The following is a 22,528-nucleotide window of genomic DNA, read 5'->3' on the forward strand; positions in this document are numbered from 1 at the left end:
AAAAAAAAAAAAAAAAAAAAAAAAAAAAAAAAAAAAAAAAAAAAATCTCACAGCAGTGAATTTCAGAGTTTGGGTCAACTGACAGGCTTGCATTTCAGGGCCAAAAATAGCAGTGTAGATGTTTGGGCTTGGGCTCCAAAGCCCTCCCCCCTTGCTGGGTTTCAGAGCCTGGGCTCTCGCCTGAGTATCTACTCTGCTATGTTTAGCCCCGCAGCGCAAGCCCAAGTCAGTTGAACCAGGCTCTGATACTCACTGCTGTGGGTCTTTTATTTATTTAGCTGTGTAGACATACCCTAAAACTGTATATGCAAAAATGAGATTGTGTGCCCAGAGGCTGAACTTGCATAGCTGTAATCAGATTGTTGGATGCAATGACCTGATTTTTAAGATTGCTGAGCATAATTGCCAAGTCCAGCTGAGGTGAATGGGAACTGAAGATTCTCAGCAGCTCTGAATACCAGGCCATTAATGATCTCATTTGGGCATCTGACAGCAGGCAGTTTTGAATGCACACGTTTAGATTTTTTGTGTGTGTGTGAACATTTGGGCATGTAAGATTACTCTTGGAAGCTGATTTTGAAAAACTTGCCCATAAAAGCATTTATTTGCATTTCTACAAATGACCGAAATAGAAAGTTCGATTGGAAACACCTCTCCCTCTGTTACACACACACACACACACACCACACACACTCTCTCTCTCCTCTCTCTTTCTGGTTGTTAAGCATGTTTATAAAAACGTTTCACTTTCTTTACAAGAGCATTGATGTAAAATGACTAGTTGGGTCAATAACATAAAAGCAATTTATATAGTGGTGATCAGAACCCACAATCTGCTTTGTGTATCACTTCACAGTTCTTCCTTTGTCTATAACAAAACAGAGCCAAATTGGGTGAGAGTTTGGTGCGCCTGGAAGTGAAGGGCGTGAGTACTGTTTAGAGCCTGTCATAATGTCGCAGGCACTGAGCGAGCTTACGCAGGCAACTCAACCATTGCACTGGAATCCTTATGTGCAGCAGCTCCCATAATTCCACTCCTGGATTTATCACACAACTCTACCATTGTATCTCAACCCAGACCTGCTGAATTCCTTGCTATTCCAGACCTGGGACCGCATACACTTCTCTGCCAGCATACCTCAATCTTGATCTGTGGCACCCTAAGCTATTCAGTCTTTTGTCCCCACACAGCTCTGCTAATGCAATACCCTACTGTTCCAGTCCTAGGTGTAGAGAGTACTTCATTCTAATTCTGCAGCCACCTCTTGTCATGTCAATCCCCTGCCTCCCCATCAAGCAGATAATTGCCAATTAACCTGCACCACATTGGGAGATCTTTGTTACTTTGTCTTTATGTTTTCTTTTGAGATTTTATACAGAATTGATCTCTTCCTCCCTCTCCCATTCAGCGGGACACGTCCTCTTCACATCCTGCTCAGTGGCACAGCCAACGATTGCATCAAGAACTTCCTGGACATTCTGAGGATAAGGGAATGATTTATCCTGCTGTGTCTCTGCACTGTACATCACTGTTAGCTAATGCAGAAAACCCTGCCAGTGGTCTCTAATCTGAATAATTAGGAAGCTCAAGTTCTAAGAATTAATAGAAGCAACATATGCAAACTGGAAGTGCTCTCACTACACTGCACCCCTACACAGCACTACACTACCCCTATACAGAGCATGAGCCCATTTCCTTTTTCCATGTTAATCCTATGAAAGGACATTTAAAGACATATGGATTGAATTTACAGCAGTGGGAGAAGGAAAATGGGCTGATTTGTTAAAGGTTTCAAATGGAGCACATAACTCTACGAAGGTGGAAACAGAAATGGGCACTTACATTAATAAAACGGGCAGGGGGAAAAAACGCTTTCGGAGCAGATCACCCTCCTTCCTCACCCCCCCCCCCCCGCTTTTTCCCCCAACGGTTTCAACTGAAAGTTTGTTTGTTTGTTTTAATTACAAATAAAGATTTTGTAGAATGATTTAAGCTGGGCAGACAAATCAAGCAAATTTTCTCAGCTTTTCAGGTTATGGCTTGGCAGTTTTGGATAGTCGGAAATAAAAGTGATTTATTCACTGGGAAAAGTCACTCATATCTGCCCACAAAGGATAGTAGTATTAGAGGGCAAAATATTTAGGGTCTAGTGCTTCCGCTGGCTGGGAGGGAGGTATGCCTGTTACTTAAGTGGGAGATGAGAATGAAATTAAGTCCTTAAGGCCTGATCCACAGCCCATTGATGTCTGTGGGGGTATTCCATTGATATAAATGGGTTTGGGATCAGGCCCTTAAGACACAGCAATAGCATTTATAGTGTGTGTTTCCTGTTAATATAGCAGTGTGTGTGTTTTTCACCATTGAAGGGTACCGAGTCCCTGACAGAGTCCTGAGAACCATCCCCTATCCCGCTATTGTAGCCTCCCCTTTCTGCAAGGCTCCACAGCATAATAGCCATCCTTCTGAAAGAGCTTCCTGTGTGGCACATCAGCACCCTTCCTTAACTGGCCAGAGTAATACATCCCATTCCCCCAGCAAGCAACAAGCTTGCTGGCATCTGAAACACTTTGTGGCCTGGGTGAAGGAAGCGAAAGGCCAGAAGCCAACTTCAACGTAAACAACTGCAAATCCATTGACATGAATCTCCTATATCTGTTGCCATATAGGGCCTGTGATACATATGTGAGCAATTCTGATTCTCTTCATTAGAGAGCAGTGCACACATGTACCCGTCTTTCATAAGGGTCTCATTTTTACTCATTACTGCATTTTACACTCACTGCATTCTTTCTCGGAGATGAATGGGTCCTGTAATGGAGAGAAAGAGCACTTTTGCTCACAACTTTTCAAGAGACTATCAGGAGTGACTGACTGGGTAGCGAGTACAATATTCGGCACACCTTGTTTTACACCCTACTTTACTGCGCTAATTTTGGTACTCCTTCTGTAGTCCCCATCACTTCATGGGAGGTAGGGAAGTACTGTTAGCCCCACTTTGCAGATGAGGAATAGAATCCCAGATGGATCTGTAGCCAAACTGAGTCCATTAGGGTTGGACTCGTGTAACTGGGAGCCAAATTTGATCTTGTATCTTTTAACCTACAAGAGTCAAACATGGTTTTCATGATGGATAGAGTCAATTGCACTGCAACACGCTATTCTGACTGCAGATATCAGAAATGTCCTGTAGCAGAGATAACAACACAGTCCCACCCAGAAGTGGAATAACTTCTGAAATAGTGTTAATTTGACAAAAAAGCAGAAACTCAGACAGATGCTTCACTTCACTTCTCAGAGATGTGGACAATGTATAAATCTCACTCCGAGCTGGAGATGCTGATGGTGATTCTGATTTGGTAATGTCACATGCTTTGACATACCACTGGGATATGTTATTATGAATGGGTCAGACTGTGAAGACCTTACTCACCTTACTTTTGTATCATGATTTTGTAAAGGTGGAAGTGGAGCATATTCTAAGTGGTTAGAAAAGGAGTTAAGAGTGGCTGTGCCACTGACTGACTGCCAACCTTGGGCAACTTGCATCGCCTCTCTGTGCCTCAGTTTCCTCATCTATAAAATGGGGAAAATTGTGTTTACTGATGTTAGAGTAGTACTATAAATCTTAATTAATATTAGTAAAAGTGTTTTGAGATTTGCAGATAAAAGATACTATAAAAATGCAAAATATTAAGTGTAAATGGTTCTGATTGAATCTGTAGGGCCTGTTTATGAATTTAGATTTGGTTTTATATATTTTTATTGATGGTTATATTGATTTTGATCAAGGCTAACTAAATAAGCAAAATATAACTCAATTAGATTAATTTGTGCCTGAAGATTCTCTTTTTACTTGCAATCTGGGAGTAAAACTACAGTTGACATGAATTTCAAGGGTATATTTCCCCCACAAAACAACAACCCAAAGCAACCTTTAATTACTATGCTGCAAAGATCCATCAACAGCTCACTTTGTTGTCTAGAAAATATTTTTTTCTTCTATGGATTATGTTGTGTGCAGGGCCGGCTGCAGGCACCAGCTTACCAAGCAGGTGCTTGGGGCGGCCACTTCGGAAAGGGGCGGCACGTCTAGCTGTTCGGCGGCAATTCGGCGGACGGTCCCTCATTCCTGCTCGGAGTGAAGGATCTCCCGCCGAATTGCCGCCGCAGATCGCGATCGTGGGTTTTTTGTTTTTTTTTTCTGCTTGGGGCGGCCAAAACCCTGGAGCCGGCCCTGGTTGTGTGACTCTCATCCATTCCTGGCCAGGCCCTGGTATTCTGGCCACAAAATTATATATATATTTTTATTGCCAAAGAGATTAAGGAGCTAATCCAACTCCCAATGATGTCAACAAAGTCTTTCTACTGATTTCAGTGTGGGATGGATCAGGCCTTAAAATCACAACAATTTAAGCAGCAACCTTTTCCGACATTCCTGGGAGGTAGGACTACACACAGCAGCCCAACTGAAAGCACCTTCATAGTTCTGTGATCAAGGCAAGGTGTAACAACAGTAATTAGTTCCTGGTATTTCCATAGCTTTTGAAATAGCAGCTGGGAATAAAGCAAGATTTATTCTACCTCACTTAATATACGAAATCTGTTCCAGGGCTCTTAAAAGGCAGTTACTGGGTGGAGTTCCAGTAAGCAGTTCTTCAAAATGAAACTATTCTGCTAGCCTGAAGGTTTTTGAATTGTTGTCTGCAGGGCCGGCTCCAGGCACCAACGTAGCAAGCAGGTGCCTGGGGAGGCCAATGAAGAGGAGGGCGGCACGTCCGGCAGCAATTTGGCGGTGGGGCCGTCACTCCCTCTGGGAGCGAAGGACGTGCCGCCGAATTGCCGCCGATCGCGGCTTTTTTTGTGTGTGTGCGCGCGCGCGCTTGGGGCGGCAAAAACGCTAGAGCCGGCCCTGGTTGTCTGTAATCTGATGCTTTTTAAGAGCAACTTGAAAAATGCTTCTGCAATCTGAGTTGGTTCAAGGGACCAGAAAACAAAAAACGTTCACACCATTCGACATCTTGTTGCTTTTAGTGGTGCAGTGGGGATGCTGTTATGGCTGCTGGGCCGCACTTCCCAGGCAAGCTGGCCATGCAACTCTGCAGTTTCCACCTGATGTGGGGTTTGGTTCAAGCTCAAAGCTCAGTCAGGTTTGTAGAAAGGTTTGAGAACTTTGCGAGTGACTCTTGGGCTGAGTTTTGAGTGAAGCTGGGATAATTTACTGTCTGGCATCAAAATCATGTGACAATTATGGTTTGGCATCAAAAGAAGGTGAACTAGGTTTTGACTGGATTTTGTTTGGAGATTTCAGGCTAGAGGGATCAAAACCCATGTCCATGACATTTTATCTGTATGTTGTTATGCTCTCCGGGTTGTTTGCATGTGATGTTTATGGAAAAAGGACCCTGCAATGGGAAGATTTTCATTGTGTTTTCTGGACTTCATAGCACTTTAAAGCAGTTGGTACAGAAATCTGCTGTAATCTAAATCTTTCGCGTTGGAGGACAGCTTCCTGACTACTTTGTCAGCTCTTTGAGGTCTTCCAAATGGTTACATGATGTTTAGAGGTTAAGAGGTGGCCTCTCAGAAGTGGTAAAGAGCCAGTGAGACTGGTCTGAAAAGCAATGGAATTTTGCCATCTGGGATTTCTTCTGGAGATTGCACAGGGCACTAACTCTATATGAAAGGTGTGACAAAGTCTAAGAACTTGGTTCAGGATATATTAGGTTACAGAAAACAGACATTGCTATCCCCCGGGGCATATGTTGGGGAGTATGGAGAGAAGGAGAGGGTTACATGTTGCGCTTTAACTTGTTTTTAGATAAAACCAATAAAATTACATTTGTTTTAAATACCTTTCCTCTGGGCAGAACAAAAATAACCTCTTTGGAACTAGGACTGTCTTTTTGTTCGGTTTGTACAATGCCTAGCACAGTGGGGTTCATGACTTCCTAGACATTACCATAACATCAACAAACAAAACAAACATGAGACAAAGATCCATTTCAGGAAATTAAACCTAAAGATGAATTTTTGACAGCTCTGGGAGCACTCACTAGATTCAGGATCATATTTAGCCATTTACCTATCCTTAATCATGATACATTTTGTATGAGTCACATACGCATCAAAACAAAAAATGTAAATAATACATAGGATCCATCAAGAGGATCAAAAATAAGAAAGAAAAATGTCTTCTGTCATGGGCATTAAGACAATTTTGCAATATATGGCTTGTGATTAGTTCCATACGGAACATTTACAGAGGTCAAATGTTACCTGAATCCAATAGGCTTGTAGAAGTAACATTTTTAGAGACAGAAGGGTGAAATCCTGGCCCCATTGAAGTTGGTGGCAAGACTCCCATTGATTTCAATGGGACCAGGATTTCACTTAGGAAATCAAGAAGACTCTAATCCAGTGGTGGGCAACCTGCGGCCTGTCAGGATAATCCGCTGGCAGGCTGTGAGACAGTTTGTTTACATTGACCGTCCGCAGGCACGGCCACCCGCAGCTCCCAGTGGCTGCCGTTTGCCATTCCCGGCCAATGGGAGCTGCGAGAAGAGGCAGCCAGCCCGCACCACTTCCCGCAACTCCCAGTGGCCGGGAACGGCGAACCACAGCCACTGGGAGCTGCGGGCAGCCGTGCCTGCGGACGGTCAATGTAAACAAACTGTCTCGCGGCCCGCCAGCGAATTACCCTGACGGGCCGCAGATTGCCCACCACTGCTCTAATCCAATTGCAACTCTAATTACCCATTCTGGAGTTTGGGTGGGACACAAAGACAGATGTCCTTTTTCTACAAAAAGTGCCATAAATCTTAAACATCATGAGTGGTGAGGGACTCCATTAATTTCTGTCTCGCACCGCAGTGCCATGCTACACTGATTCAGAACTAACTGAGAACAAAGAGCATCACCTACCAAGTCAATGCCATATCCTGGAGCCCCTTGTTTTTCTCCTTGGCAGGCTCTCATCCAAGTACTATGAAAGCTCAAGCCTGCTTGGTTTTATGAAATCTGACATGATCACAGCCATAGTCTACTGTTCCTTCTGACAGCAGAGTACACCAAAGAAAACCAGCCAGCTGAAGTGTTCCTCCCATAACATATACAAATGAAAACATGTCATGTTCTGAGATCAGGTACAGTCATGTATCACTCTGCTAGGAAGACAGGAGTTGGGAAATAAGCTTGTGATGGGAGAAGAGTGCTTATAAGTGCTAACTAATGGGAAAGTAACAGTTTTGCATGAAGTGATTACAAAGCAGATGGGCACATCATTCAGTGGGGCTCTGTCAGCAGTAAGAGAAATCAAAACCAGTCAGATGTATGAGCATCCACATTTAACAATCATACCTTAATTCAAAACAAATGGGGAGAAGGAGACAGGGGAAGAGAGAGAAAGGCTTAAGCACTAAGACAGAAGGGTCCCTAAATTATCTACAAGTGCTCAGTGGTGCACAGTTTAAGAGCCACTGTCTTAGCTGTTCAGTTCTGGAAACTGCTGGGTAGAGATCAGATCAATTCACACACCCACACATTAAAATGAGTTTGTGGTCTCACACTGATTGTTTGTGGCCATCTTTCCACACCAAGCCCCTCACATACATACACAATCTGGCACAACTGGCAGCCTCTTCTGAGGGATAGCCAGGGCTCCATGTGACAATACCAGTCAGGACTGTGGTGCACAAGCATAGCCAGGAGTGGGAGAGTAGGGGGTGCTGTAGTCAGGACACTTGTAGAGATGAGGGGATAGAGATTTGGGGGCTGGACTAAAATAGCAGAAGTGTAGGTCAGGATTTAGGGGTGATGGCCAGGGTGAGGGGTTGGTGCCAAGATTGGAATAGTTATGGGTGTTGAAGGTCATGACTGTTTGGCAGGGGAGGGTGGGGAAACTTTTACAGTGCCCATCTGTACTACATTTAGCTCTAGGCGGAGCTGACAGTCTCTCAGTTTCATGAGTGGAACATACTTTGTGACCTAATGCACGCATCAAAGACTAATACTGGCAGCCAAAGTTTGTCTGGGCTTAAGTAATGTTATCAAGAGCCAGCATTGTCTTCTAGAAAACAATCTGGTCATTATTTGCAAAATATCAATGGGCATTATATGGCTCAAGCATAAAGATGCCCCAAAACTGCAGGCTTAAGGACACCCTGAAAGTCCATTATCCCTCTGCTATAACCTAGTTCACCAGTCCCGATATTCCATAAATATGTGGAACAATCAGAGTTTACAGATTCTGCAGCTCTAGGTGAGCTATTACATTAACTTTTGGTGTACATTATGGTACAGAAAATCTGTAAGGCCACTGTCAGTCAGCACAAATCCTTAAATGCCTGGGTAATCTCACAGAACTAATCATGCTTTCTATTAATACTGGACCGTTATAAACACTAACAAGTTTTTATTTCACTCATCCTTGAAATACAATCATCTCTGGGATGGAACATGGCTGCCATGCTACATCTGCAACAAATAACTGTTTTGGGAAAGGGAGGTGACCATTGAAAATGCTGGGGTTGGGGTGGAGGTGGGAGGTATAGGTAGGATATTGGAAGTTCCATGGTGTGGCTGGGACAAATGGCATTCCAGATGATCAAGAGTGGATAGAGCCTCTTTTTTACATCATATTCAAAAGTTGACATGAAGATGGCAGAAGAGCAGCACACTACCAACAAACACAGCAACAGGGCATTGGTTATTGATTCAGAGAGAAGCATGCTACTTACTCAATCACCAGTCCTACTTCCCACACCACGTGAGTTTTCCTTGGAGGTCTCCTGTCCAACCACTGACCTGATCCCAATTGCTGAATTTTACATAATCTGATGAACTCATATCCTGAGCTGGTATTTTAAAGGATACTGGAAAACCAGGTAAGTTTCCATAAAGTTCATCATAAACATACTTTGCAATCTGGAGCAGTCAAAAAGGCTAATAGAAAGTTAAGAACCACTAGGAAAAGGATAGATAATAAAACAGAAAATATAATAATGCCTCTATACAAATCCATAGTATGCCCACTCCTTGAATATTGTGTGTGCAGTTTCAGTCATCCCCAGCTCAAAAAACACACATTAGAATTGGAAAAGGTACAGAAAAGGGCAACACAAATGATTAGGGGTATGTAACAGCTTCCATATGTGGAGAGATTAAAAAGACTGGGACCGTGCAGTTTAGAAAAGAGATGACTAAATGGGGATGTGACGTTGTGCAGTCTATATGGTTTTATAAAAATATAAGTGAATGTAATGTAATTGGGATATGCTTCATGCAAAAGGTCTCTTGTAAGGTATCATTACAAAGCTCATAATCTACTGAGTGTGATCATCCTATTTGTAGAAATGTACCACTCTTGTATCTAAAACTAGAAATATAAAACATAACTCTGAGGGCCTATTGTAATTATGTAAAGTGTGGGCCATTAAGGATGGTTTGGAATCTTGATGACTCCCATTGTCTGCAGATGGCTGTATTTACCTTTGAGTCTTCCTGTATATGTGTGTGCTGGCAAGTGAGTAATGAAGTCTTGCAGTGACATGTGATCATGTCACCTGAACTGGAATCCATCTTTAACCTGGTGCTTTTCCAGTGAGGGGGGGGTTGAAACCCAGAGGGACAAAGGGTTCCCGCCTTATGCAAAAGATATATAAAGGGGTGGAAGAGAACAAGGGAGAGAGGAGCCATCATGGAGAATCCACTAGATAACACCTAAGCTGGAACAAGAGCTGTACCAGGGGAAAGAATTGTGCCCAGGCCTGGAAGGTGTCCAGTCTGAGAAAAACTTACTGAAGCATCTCTGAGGGTGAGATTATCTGTATTTAGTTTGATTAGGCATAGATTTGCGCATTTTATTTTATTTTGCCTGTGACTTACTTTGTTCTGTCTGTTACTACTTGGAACTACTTAAATCCTACTGTCTGTATTTAATAAAATCACTTTTTATTTAGTAATTTACTCAGAGTATGTATTAATACCTGGGGGAGCAAACAGCTGTACATATCTCTCTATCAGTGTTATAGAGGGCGAACAATTTGAGTTTGCCCTGCATAAGTTTTATGCAGGGTAAAACGGATTTATCTGGGTTTAGACGCCATTGGGAGTTGGGCATCTGAGTGCTAAAGACAAGCACACTCCTGTGAGCTGTTTTTAGGTAAACTTGCAGCTTTGGGACAAGTGATTCAGACCCTGGGTCTGTGTTGGAGCCAGACTGAAGTGTCTCGCTCAGCAAGACAGGGTGCTGGAGTCCTGAGCTGGCGGGGAAAACAGAAGCAAGGGTAGTCTTGGCACATCAGGTGGCAGCTCCCAAGGGGGTTTCTGTGATCCAACCCGTCACAGGGGATATGCTAGAGAGCTATAAAATCATGACTAGTGTGGAGAAAGTGAATAGGGAAGGTGTGACGGGTTGGATCACAGAAACCCCTTTAGGACTGCCACCCGATGTGCCTAGACTACCTCTGAGCCCATTTTCCCTGACAGCTTGGGACTTCAGTACCTTGTCTTATTTGAGCCAGACACGCTTGCCTGCTGCAAACACAGATCCAAGTATGCCCCACAAGCTGCAGGCTTAACTGAAAACAGCTTAAGAAGTGCTCCTGTCTCCAGCACTCAGATACCCAGCTCCCAATGGGATCCAAACCCCAAATAAATCCGTTTTGCCCTGTATAAAGCTTATACAGGGTAAACTCATAAATTGTCCACCCTCTATAACACTGATAGATATGCACAGCTGTTTGCTTCCCCCCCCCCCACCAGGTATTAATACTTACTCTGGGTTAATTAATAAGTAAAAAGTGATTTTATTAAATATAAAAAGTAGGATTTAAGTGCTTCCAAGTAATAACAGACAGAATAAAGTGAATTACCGAGCAAAATAAAATAAAACACGCAAGTCTAAGCCTAATAAGGTAAAAAACTAAATGCTGGTAAAGCTCATCCTCAGAGATGTTCCAATAAGCCTCTTTTACAGACTCGACTTCCTCCTAGTCTGGGTCCAGCAATCACTCACACCCCGTAGTTACTGTCCTTTGTTCCAGTTTCTTTCAGGCATCTCCTTGGGGAGGAGAGGCTATCTTTTGTGCCAGCTGAAGACAAAATGGAGGGGTTTCCCCAGGGGCTTATAGACACGCTCCCCGACTTTGCTCCTCCTATGCAAACTCAAATTTTGCATAAGTCAGAAATGCATCTCCGACCATTAAAAAAAACAAAACAAAAAAACCACCCTCCTATTTCTAGCTTACGGAACTTTTTCCATAAGTGCGGATTTGCGTAAGTCAGGTCTTGCATAACCCGGGGAGCGTCTGTATAGTCTCTCTTTTGTGGGTGGAAACCCCTTCCCCTCTCCTATGCAAGATCCAGCTCCAAGATGGATTCTTGGAGTCACATGGGCAAGTCACATGTCCATGCATGACTCAGTTCCTTACAGGCCGATGCCACATTCCCAGAAAAGCTCAGATGTGGATTGGCATCTCTCAAAGTTCATTGTTAGCTTAAGTGTTTCTTGATTGGGCACTTACTGAGAATAGTCTTTTCTCAAGAAGCTGACCAACTGCTTCACTGAGGCTACTTAAAATCAAACAAGTACCTAGCCAATATTCATAACTTTGAATACAAAAATGATACATGCATACAAACAGGATGAATATATTCAGTAGATCTTAACCTTTGCAGAGATGTGTTACATGGCATATCTAGCATAAAACATATTCCAGTTATATCATATTTACACTCATAAGCATACTTCTATAAAGCATTATGGAGTGCAACGTCACAGAAGGTGTTATTTACCCCTTCACATAACACAAGAACTAGAGGTCACCCAATGAAATTAATAGGCAGCAGATTTAAAACAAACAAAAGGAAGTACTTCTTCACACAACGCACAGTCAACCTGTGGAACTCATGGCCAAGGGATGTTGTGAAGGCCAACATATAACTGGGTTCAAAAAAGAATTAGATAAGTTCATTAGCCAAGACAGTCAGGGACACAACCCCATGCTCTGGGTGTCCTGAAATCTCTGACTGCCAGAAGCTGGGACAGGAAGACAGGGGATGGATCACTCAATAACTGCCCTGTTCTGTTCATTCCCTCTGAAGCATCTGGCTCTGGCCACTGTCAGAAGGCAGGATACTGGGCTAAATGGACCATTGGTCTGACCCAGTATGGCCATTCTTTTGTTATTATACATCAAATATCTCTGGAGATATTTAAGAGTAGGTTAGATAAATGTCTATCAGGGATGGTCTAGACAGTATTTGGTCCTGCCATGCGGGCAGGGGACTGGACTCGATGACCTCTCGAGGTCCCTTCCAGTCCTAGAATCTATGAATCTATGAATCACCTTTTACCTGAGGCTCTCAGTGCTGTGGCAGGAGGGCCACCATCATTACCTCAATATCATAGGTGGGGAAACAAAGACAAAAAAGAGCTGAAGTTAGTTGTCCAAGCTCACAGAGGGAGTTAGTGCCAGATCTCTGCATTGCCCACATCTCCTCATTCAGAACCCCTGGTTAGACCAAATTTGCCGATATTGAATCATTGTTCTGTTGTCAAGTAGCCCAGATTTTAAATAAGTGGCATGGCTGTGTTTTAACTTGGGTCTGGAAAACTATGCTTACTGTTTTACAGGCTATGGTGAAGTCATTTGAAAATGTGGTCTTTGATGTCACTAAAAAGAGACAAAGGAACTTTAATATTTTCCCTCAATTTCTAGAAACGTAAATTCCTTGTAGTGCAACCATTGCAGCTACTTGAAAAGAATCCGATGTGCTGTGGGTGCCAAACAAACACAATCTCCAAGCGTAGGGCCATTCTCTCTAAGATCACCAGCATTCTTGGCATCAGAACTTCCATGTGGAATTCGAGGGTATAATAGCACCCTGCAGCTCAGCAGTAACAGTAGGTTTTGGAATAAACCCTCTGTGCTTTTACAAACTTCTGTTTTCAGATTCCAATTAGACTCATTAAAGAGCAAACCCTCTACAGGGCTGTAAATATCACATCGACAAACGGAGAGAAGCTTTATGAGGCACCGTATAATTTGCCACAAGCCTTCTGGAAGAAGTGAAGAAAACAGACTCATTTGCCAACAGTGAGTGCTGTCTAATGGGTAGAGCAGGAGACTTGGTGTTATGCTGCCAAGGTTCTATTTCCAGGTCTGACACTGACTTGCTGTGTGACCTTGGCCAACTTATTAGATCTCCCTGTTTCTCTGTTCACTTAACTGTAAAATGGGAATAATACTTCCTTCCCCTCCAGGGTGATTTGACAGAAGCGGCTTTCTTAAATCATCTTGTCATCTAACTTCTTCACTCATTCAGAATCATACACCTACATCTCAGTAATGTCCCCTGTACTGACAGTAATTTTCTTATGGTCCTTTTTTAGTTAATAACATTAACATCTTTCATTCAGTTTTACCCCAAAGAATCCAAAGTGCTTTGCAAAGTGTGCATAGGGATCACCCCACCTCACCTGAAATGCAGCTAAACTCTGGGGTGAAACACAGTAGCTCTAACAGTGCACAACAATACAAACACTCAGCTTAGGACAGGAAGAGACAGGGTTTATCAAGTTGAAACTACACAGGGGAATGTGGGAAGGTAGAATGGATTTTAGGCAGGTAAAATAGATTTTGGCTAGGACTCCGGGATTACATAGTTACTCTTACAAAACATGCCATAAGAAATTTACTTGTCATCTAGGGTGACAACCCATCCTGTTTTGGGCGGGACAGTCCCAAAATGCAGAGTTCAAGTCCCGGTCCCAGGCTGAATGACTCCCGGGCAGCATTTGTCCCGGATTCCCTGCAGCACCGCTCCGTGCCTGCTCGAGGCTCAGGGGTGGCACCAACCTCTTCCCAGTGTGGGGGAGGCTGAGGTGGGCCCTAGTCTCTTGCTCAGGGAAGATGGAGGGTCCGGGGCTCCATACAGCGGCCTGGGCTCCCTGGGCATCTCTTCCCATGGCCCAGCTCCAGCTTTCAGCTTGGCCAGGGGGCAGGGCCACGGAGAGGGGTGGGTCTCCTTCTTGTGTCCCGCTTTTGCCTTTTGAAAAGGAGGTCACCCTAATCTCATCTGAAAGATGGCAGCTCCATGTCCCTTAGCACCACATTGAGGCATAAGGCCAGTAAGCTCAGAAGGAACAGTGTAACACCACTTCCAGCAATCCACTTTTTTTTTTTTTTTTGGTAAATCTCCCACCTAAATACTAGTGTAGCATAATTGTAGCATAGTGTAGCATGAGGGATAGCTCAGTGGTTTGAGCATTGGCCTGCTAAACCCAGGGTTGAGAGTTCAATCCTTCAGGGGGTCACTTAAGGATCTGGGGCAAAATCAGTATTTGGTCCTGCTAGTGAAGGCAGGGGGCTGGACTCGATGACCTTTCAAGATCCCTTCCAGTTTTAGGAGATAGGATATCTCCATTTTAAAAAAAATAAATAAATCTTAATTTGAGATAGCTGGGGTGGGAGGGAGATCAAGGTACAAGCTGGCACAATTAGAGCCCCACTGTCTTTTATCCTTGTTAGCCTCTGAGCCACTCCTGATTCTTCACTCTCCTTCCTGAAATAGAGGTGCTTGAATTGTGCCCAGAGATGAGGTCTCATTAAGCTCTTTGTACAATGCCATAATGATCTCACTTCATTTGGGTTTAGTTCTACATCCTATTATCTGCCAGACAGTTAGAGGATGATAAATTTGGAACTCTTATGACTTCCAATTCTTTTACTGTCTACATGGAGAAATTGACTGGAATAACTACTGCAGAATAAAAACTATTCCACAATAGCTGTTCCAGAATTGCTCCTTGTATAGACACAATTATGGAATAATTCTAGAATAATTAGTGCTCTTCCAAAGTGAAGGAATTTTTCTGGAATAAAGTGACTATTGAGTGTCCATGAAAGAATATTCTGGAATAGCTACTGTGCATTAATATATTCCACAATAGTTATTCCAGTTAATTTCCCTGGGTAGTTAAGATCTTAATCTGATTAAACGAATCCTCATTCTGTTTTTTTCTGGTTGGATTTAATATACCATTACAGTAACATTAAAAATAGATCAATAGATCTGTTAATCAACATCAAAACCATAATTACATCAATCATTTGGAATTCTCTAAACATGAGAAATAAATAATTCTGTACATCTCAAATTAAAAAACAAAGCTTTACAAAAGGGTCCCCCCCCCTTTTACAATTTAGAATGCACTTCTAACTACCTCCCAATATTTAGGAGGCTGTAGGTATGAGCTGCTTTAAACCACTGTAGGTTGCCACTACTGGTATCTCACTCTACACATATTTTTAATACCTAATATTGTATCAAATCCATGACCAAATAAGAACTTCATGGTGACAGAATTCAGGTCCTCCTGCTCCTAAAAGACAGGCGACTACCACATGAGCTAAGGATAATCTCCATTCGCAATATAGTCCCTATGATGCACAGTAATATCAGACAGCATCAGAACTGCTCAATACATGATACTGTCATTACAATAGATGAGTAGAAATGCGTAACATTTTTCAGACAAATAGATTATTCACCAAAAAATGCAGTTTCAGTTCACAAAACTATTTGTGAATTTGACACAGATTTGCTAGATTTGGGGGGACGGGGGGGAGAGGGAGAAGCAGCTAGATTCACAATTTGCCAAAAATGTCTGGATTCAGTTTAACCTGAACCACATTTTTTCTTGATTTTTTGGAACTGCCAGTGAACTGAACAATTGGTTTCTTGCCCACCTCTGTATATGAATGAGTAAGCTCTAGCACCATTGCCTCTGACTCAGTTCACCTGGTACAGTCTATGAAAGTGGACTATGAAGGGTCAGGCTGATGTCTCCATTAGATAGTCATGTGCATGTCATATAGGTAAACACAAATGACTCACAAAAGGATGGGATTGTCAGTCATTGACTCAAGCTAATCTCTGTGTCTAGCCGACAAACTCAGGGAATGTTCATCTCTAGGGCCATTTATTTTAAAAAAGCAATTGAAATAAATGACACATACAGTACATTGCAGTTTCACACACAGAGTTAACCTCCAATGTACTGTACTCTATTGACACTCCGACTACAATAAACAATACAATCAGGAGAGGTAAACTGGCCAGACCAGCATTAACCTGCATGCACAGCTCATTAATCACGAGACCTCCCCATCTTTACAGAACTTGCCTGGAGCTCTCATTAAAATGTCTTGGTGAGCTCAAGTTTTGGAATAAACAAACATCAGCACTTCCCACTCTCGAAAGAATGTTTGTGTCTGAAAACAAAACCCATGTGCCTCTTGACAGGGTTATTTACATGGTCCAGAATAATTTGGATAGTGCTAAAGGTCTGTGTCAACTGTATATTGAAAAAGAATCCATTTGTCTTTTGATTCCGATTTACTCAAATAAATACTTGGAAGTATTTGGCAGGCCACTTTTTCTACAATATGGGATGTCATTCTCTTAATAATAATGTTTTGCACTTCTATATCTCCTCCCATCCAATAATCTTAGAAAACTTTATCAACAAAGGCAATAACAAAGAAAGCTCACAAGAACCCTAGAGTCAATGAGAATTCCACTCATGCAACAGCCGTAGGCTCAGGCCCTCTCTCTGCTCTTCGATGGCCTCTCTCCTACTTTCTCAGTGCTGCCCTGACCTGTCTCCCCTTATCTACATCCATGCTCACTCCTCTCTTTTGATCTTATTTCCCTCCATGATGTGTCTCAGTTTCTTTGGCTTTCCAGGGCCTATTGTATTCTCCTTCGTTGCTTCTATGCTCTCTCCCCTCATCCACACCACACAATCGGGGATTCTGCCTTTCCACCAGTGCCCAATATGTTGTATACACAAGAACATGCTCGCTACCTATTTTTGAACAGTGCCATTTCCCTCTAGAGACCCTTCAGTGGTGATGGGACAATCAGAATTTGGCAATATCTTTAGAGCCCTGCATTAAACATCCATTACTACACCCTGTTCCTGCCCTCAGATCATCTGAAACAGAGGCACTTTTTAATCCGTAATTCCTTGGTCATAGCCATTTATAGTTTGTACAACAAGCATAACTTGTGCTTCATCACCAACGGGCAACCCTTAGCATCCATTAGGGCTCTAAATATAACTCGTCCAAGCAGCAATTCAGTTTCCAACAGTGCCTCTTTGAGTTTTGTTTTTAAAAGAATGTTTGGAAACTGTTTTATTACTAGACATTTACATTAAGAACAAAATACTTGGTTAAGTAACTGGTCAGAGATTAATAGATCCATAGTGTTATTTTAATACTCTAAATAGTTCTTCAAAAAAACCACACACACAAAACAAAACAAAAAATTCCACCAAAGGTTGCCTGAGTTTTTATTATAGAACAAAGGCCTCTTTAAAAAAAAAAAATCAAAAAACCCCAAAAACATGAAAAAAGCAACACTGCTAACAACCCTCAGATTTGACAGTTATTTAAAGAGCTTAGAATCATTACCACATCCCAAGTTGCTAACGTGCCAGATATATTAGAGACTGAGAATTAGTATCTCATGAATTTTAAAAACATGAGAGAATACAGTCTACTGCGACCATTGTATTTATGCACCGGCCCATTTTGGGCTCAATTACTTAATATATATTTTGCCATTGTACCACCTTGCTGTAGTTCAGTGGTTTCCAACCTGGGGTCCGCAGACTATGCCTAAGATTTCCAAAAGGGTCTGCACCTCCATTTGAAATTTTTTAGGGGTCCACAAATGAAAAAAAGTTGACCACCACTGCTGTAGTTCTTTCATAACGGAGGGTGGTGCTAATTAGATTGTGCTTCCTAGGAAATATAACCAGAGAGCCTGACCTAATTAGAGATTTATGCCATTGCCAGGAATTCTTTTATTGACGCTTGGAGTTCAGCTCTTTGTGGAGAGGACCTCCTTTGGCTGAGGCACTGAGCACAATGAATCAGACTGTCACATGGCAGAGGAAAAAGAAAAAGTCTCTACAGGGCTAGGGCAGGACAGGTTCACATTGTAGCACAGACAGCACAAAGGGAGGACAGAAGCCCCCACTGAGGAAAGGGATGGCATTCACACACACACGTACACACCTACCACTCTGTCTCACACTCAGACAAAAGCTTTAGAAAAAGAGGAAGATGCCTTGGCAGCAGCGTACTGAGTGTTCCAAACACAGAGGCTACTGACCTCAACTCTGGATGTTGATCTCTAGTGGACAGAATCAGAACTGCTGCATCCTGACTCATAGGCCCTCTACTAATACAAGATGAAGTGTCTGAGGCTTGTCCTTCTGGACTAGGAAGATCAAGTTCCATGCCCACTGTGACGCTGTCCAGTCTATATGGTTTTATAAAAATATGATAAGTGAATATAATGTAACTGGGATATGCTTCATGTAAAAGGTCTCTTGTAAGGTATCATTACAAAGCTTATAATCTACTGAGTGTGATCATCCTATTTGTATAAATGTACCACTCTTGTATCTAAAACTAGAAAGATATAACTCTGAGGGCCTATTGTAATTATGCAAAGTGTGGGCCATTAATGGTGGTTTGGAATCTTGAGGACTCCCATTAACCAGGACCATTGTCTGCAGATGGCTGTGTTTCACCTGTGAGTCTTCCTGTATATGTGTGTGCTGGCAAGTGGGTAATGAAGTCTTGCAGTGACATGTGATCATGTCACCTGAACTGGAATCCATCTTTAACCTGGTGCTTTTCCAGTGAGGGGGGGTGGAAACCCAGAGGGACAAAGGGTTCCCGCCTTATGCAAAAGATATATAAAGGGGTGGAACAGAACAAAGGGAGAGAGAGGAGCCATCATGAAGAATCCCCTAGCTACCACCTGAGCTGGAACAAGAGCTAGACCAGGGGAAAGAATTGTGCCCAGGCCTGGAAGGTGTCCGGTCTGAGGAAAAAACTTACTAAAGCATCTCTGAGGGTGAGATTACCTGTATTCAGTTTGATTAGACATAGATTTGCGCATTTTATTTTGCTTGGTGACTTACTTTGTTCTGTCTGTTACTACTTGGGACCACTTAAATCCTACTTTCTGTATTTAATAAAATCACTTTTACTTATTAACTCAGAGTATGTATTAATACCTGGGGGAGCAAACAACTGTGCATCTCTCTCTCTATCGGTGTTATAGAAGGCGAACAATTTATGAGTTTACCGTGCATAAGCTTTATACAGGGTAAAACAGATTTATATGGGTTTAGACCCCATTGGGAGTTGGGCATCTGAGTGCTAAAGACAAGCACACTTCTGTGAGCTGCTTTCAGTTAAACCTGCAGCTTTGAGGCAAGTAATTCAGACCCTGGGTCTATGTTGGAGCAGACGGGAGCATCTGGCTCAGCAAGACAGGGTGCTGGAGTCCTTAGCTGGCAGGGAAAACAGGAGCAGAGGTAGTCTTGGCACATCAGGTGGCAGCTCCCAGGGAGGTTTCTGTGATCCAACCCATCACACCCACTCCTGGGTGACCTGCTGGGGTGCAACAAAGGGATAACTGCAAAGTCTTCCATGGTCATACATTTGTTACAGTATTTTCCAGTCTGATAAGCAACTTTCATCAAAAGCAACTCAGATATCTTTGCAAATAATCATGAATTACACCTTGGAACTTGCCCTGCGATGAGACAATAGATGTACAGAAATTGAGCCACTTGCCCAATGTCACAGCAGGTCAGTGACAAGGCCCCGAAATAAATCCTTGTATCTTGTTCAATACACTGGAAGCGTTACGGCAGCACAGTTGCACCGATGCAGCTGCGCCGCTCTAGTGCATCTGATGAAGGTGTTTTGCCAACAGGAGAGAGCTCTCCCACTGGCATAATAAAATCACCTCCCTGAGAGGCGGTAGCTATGTCGGCGGGAGAAACTCTCCCGTCAAAATAGTGCCATCCACACTGGCGCTTAGGTCGGTGTAACTCAAAGGGGTAGCTTATTCACACCCCTGAGTGACAAGTTATACCAACATAACTTGTCGTGCAAACAAGCCCTAGAACTACCACAGTCCATCAGAAGAAATGAGTGAGAGGAGGGAAAGAAAAGGACTTCATTAGAAGGCCAGGTGGCTACTAATGCTGTGCACTGCCCCATTGCTTCTCACTTTAGACAAAGTGTCTGCAATGCTGAGCACAGCACCAACATGACCACTATGCGGGCATTTGGCTAGCAATAGCTTTTATAGTATTTCAGCAGATAACGATAGACACTGAATCTTCTTGATATCCCTACAGTTGGCAAGAGAGGAAAGTAGGCTGTCGAAGGAAGATCTTTTTATTGCCAGGGATGTTAACGTGACTAGATTATTCTGTTAGGTAAATGCTTACAGCAAAAGATTCTCTCTTTAAAATGTTACTTTATGAAATAGTCAGGTTACATTGTAAATTAAAAGTAACAGATTCCCACTCAGTTATCCTTTTGTTGATCCCCCAGTTAATGCGAGCGATGAGGCTCTGGATAGTGATCCCCTCCCAAATGGTGATTACATGGTACCCAGCACAGCCTCACTACTGATGTGCAATAAACAAGCACACCATGGAAGTGCTCCAGAACCAATCAGTAATCTACTAGATGAGAAGGTGATATCAGTAGCATGTGACTGATCACCTTTTGGATCCAACTGCTTTTTCCTAGTGACATTAACAGCCCTGTCTGCTGCCAAAGAGAAATCTTAGGACTGGAGACTGCTGGGTCTTCCACGTCATGGGAAAAAAGGAAAAAGCTAGACCAAGCGAGAATGCAGATTGGCTGAAGAGGTTTAAGTGTTGTGAAAGTCACATTTCAACTGACTGGACGGTCTCTGTTCCTAGTCCCAGGTATTGCTCACAGTAGACCAAGATTTAATGAGAGAGTCTATGGGTGCCGATTATAATCCTAAAGCAAGGCTAACTTGGAAGGACTAAAATTTTGCCTGCTCATCACTTCTTGGGTCTGATTGTGAGGTCATTCCTGTTAGCAAGAGATGAGTATTTCTGTGCACAGTACTGAATCACAAATGACAGGGAGAAGAGAATGTCGGGGGGAGGCAGTTCAGTGCAGCCATGCAAGGAAAATCAAAGTGCAGATGGAATGACTAAAGAGCTGAATTGGGCATGAACCACAGTGTTTAGGACTGGATCTAAACTTCTTTATACTTCAGAGGTATTTGGATTGGGGGTTTTGGTTTAGGTCCATCTTTTCTGGGGGGAAAAAAAGATGTGCAATAGAAAGGGGGATATAGCAAAGAGAGGATAGGAGGGGTATGGAACAGAGGGAGAGGTTCTACAGCAGTGGTTCTCAAGCTTTTTTACTGGTGACCCCTTTTACATAGCGAGCCTCTGAGTGCAACCCCCCTTATGAATTAAAAACACTTTTTTTATATATTTAACACTATTATAAATGCTGGAGGCAAAGCGGGATTTGGGGTGGAGGTTGACAGCTCACGCCCCCCATGTAATAACCTCACGACTCCCTGAGGGGGTTCTGACCCCCAGTTTGAGAACTCCTATTCTACAGGAAATAGAGGAGAAGGAGAACAGTCGGGAGCAGAAGGAAAGGTTGAATGAAGGAGAGGTCAGTCAAAGAGCAAGTGGATATTAGGAAAGACTCCAATCAAGGGAGAACATCTCCTCTTTAGATAAGCCTGGGAATAATTTTCAAAACATCCAACTTTTAGAAAAAGTTTGCAAGGTTCTGAGGAACTTGTAACACTCCCCATCCACTAACCCGCAATGGTGCCTCTCCTTATTCCTACAGAGGGAAATCCAGCGGAACTCAGACATGCTTCATTTTAACATTGATGGTATTTGATGTGTGCTTTTGGGGCAAAGCAGTTTTGTTTGAGTCCCTGCATTTTTGATGTGCGCCCTTGTGGCTACATTTCAGAGATCACCATACTCCAAAAGAAACTCAGGTAAAGGAATCATTATTTAATACTATAACCTAGAAGTCAGGATAGGTTTGGAGCTTCATTCCTTCTGGGTAGGACAGTCAGGCAGGCATGGACAAAAGATGCTACATTCTTCTTACTACCAACTTTCCTCAACTCCCCCCCCCCACTCACTCTCTACCCCATTCCTTCTAATAAATCATTGATTTATTACAACAGCCCTCAAGGCACAGCTGCTGCTCCTTCATCGCAGCGGGAGCCAAATGATGATTGAGGTGCCAATATATTAGGCTGGCCTGATTCACAGAAGGATAAGGAACAAAGCATTTGTGTAGAGCAAAGAGAAATGAATTTAAGTTGATTGCAATGCAATTTTCTGTGATGGATTAGCACCTTTCCTTTGACCTAATCATGTCATGCCATCTTTATGCTGACAGCAATTAATGTGCAAATATTTGTGCTGTGTGCATCCTGTAGGAATTTTGGTTTTTCAGTTGTATAGTTATTTTCTTGGATATTCTGCTCATATGGAAACAATCAGTTTTACATTTCACCTTGAGAACTGCATGTCATTATATTGTTCTAGCTATTGCTGTTATATTTTTGTCCAAGAGTATAGGGGACATAGAGGGTTCCTTCACAACATAGAAA

General features: G+C 42.8%; 1 protein-coding gene across 1 annotated transcript in view; it reads right to left on the reverse strand.

The window, feature by feature from the left end:
• The window catches only part of ABTB2 (ankyrin repeat and BTB domain containing 2), a 194,821-nt gene that overhangs the window by 58,207 nt on the left and 114,086 nt on the right, over positions 1-22,528 (reverse strand). The gene's annotated exons all lie outside the window — the stretch shown is intronic.

This window comes from Terrapene carolina, unplaced genomic scaffold (assembly GCF_002925995.2).
Source record: "Terrapene carolina triunguis isolate 2854851 unplaced genomic scaffold, T_m_triunguis-2.0 Scaffold96, whole genome shotgun sequence".
Lineage (NCBI taxonomy): Eukaryota > Metazoa > Chordata > Testudines > Emydidae > Terrapene > Terrapene triunguis.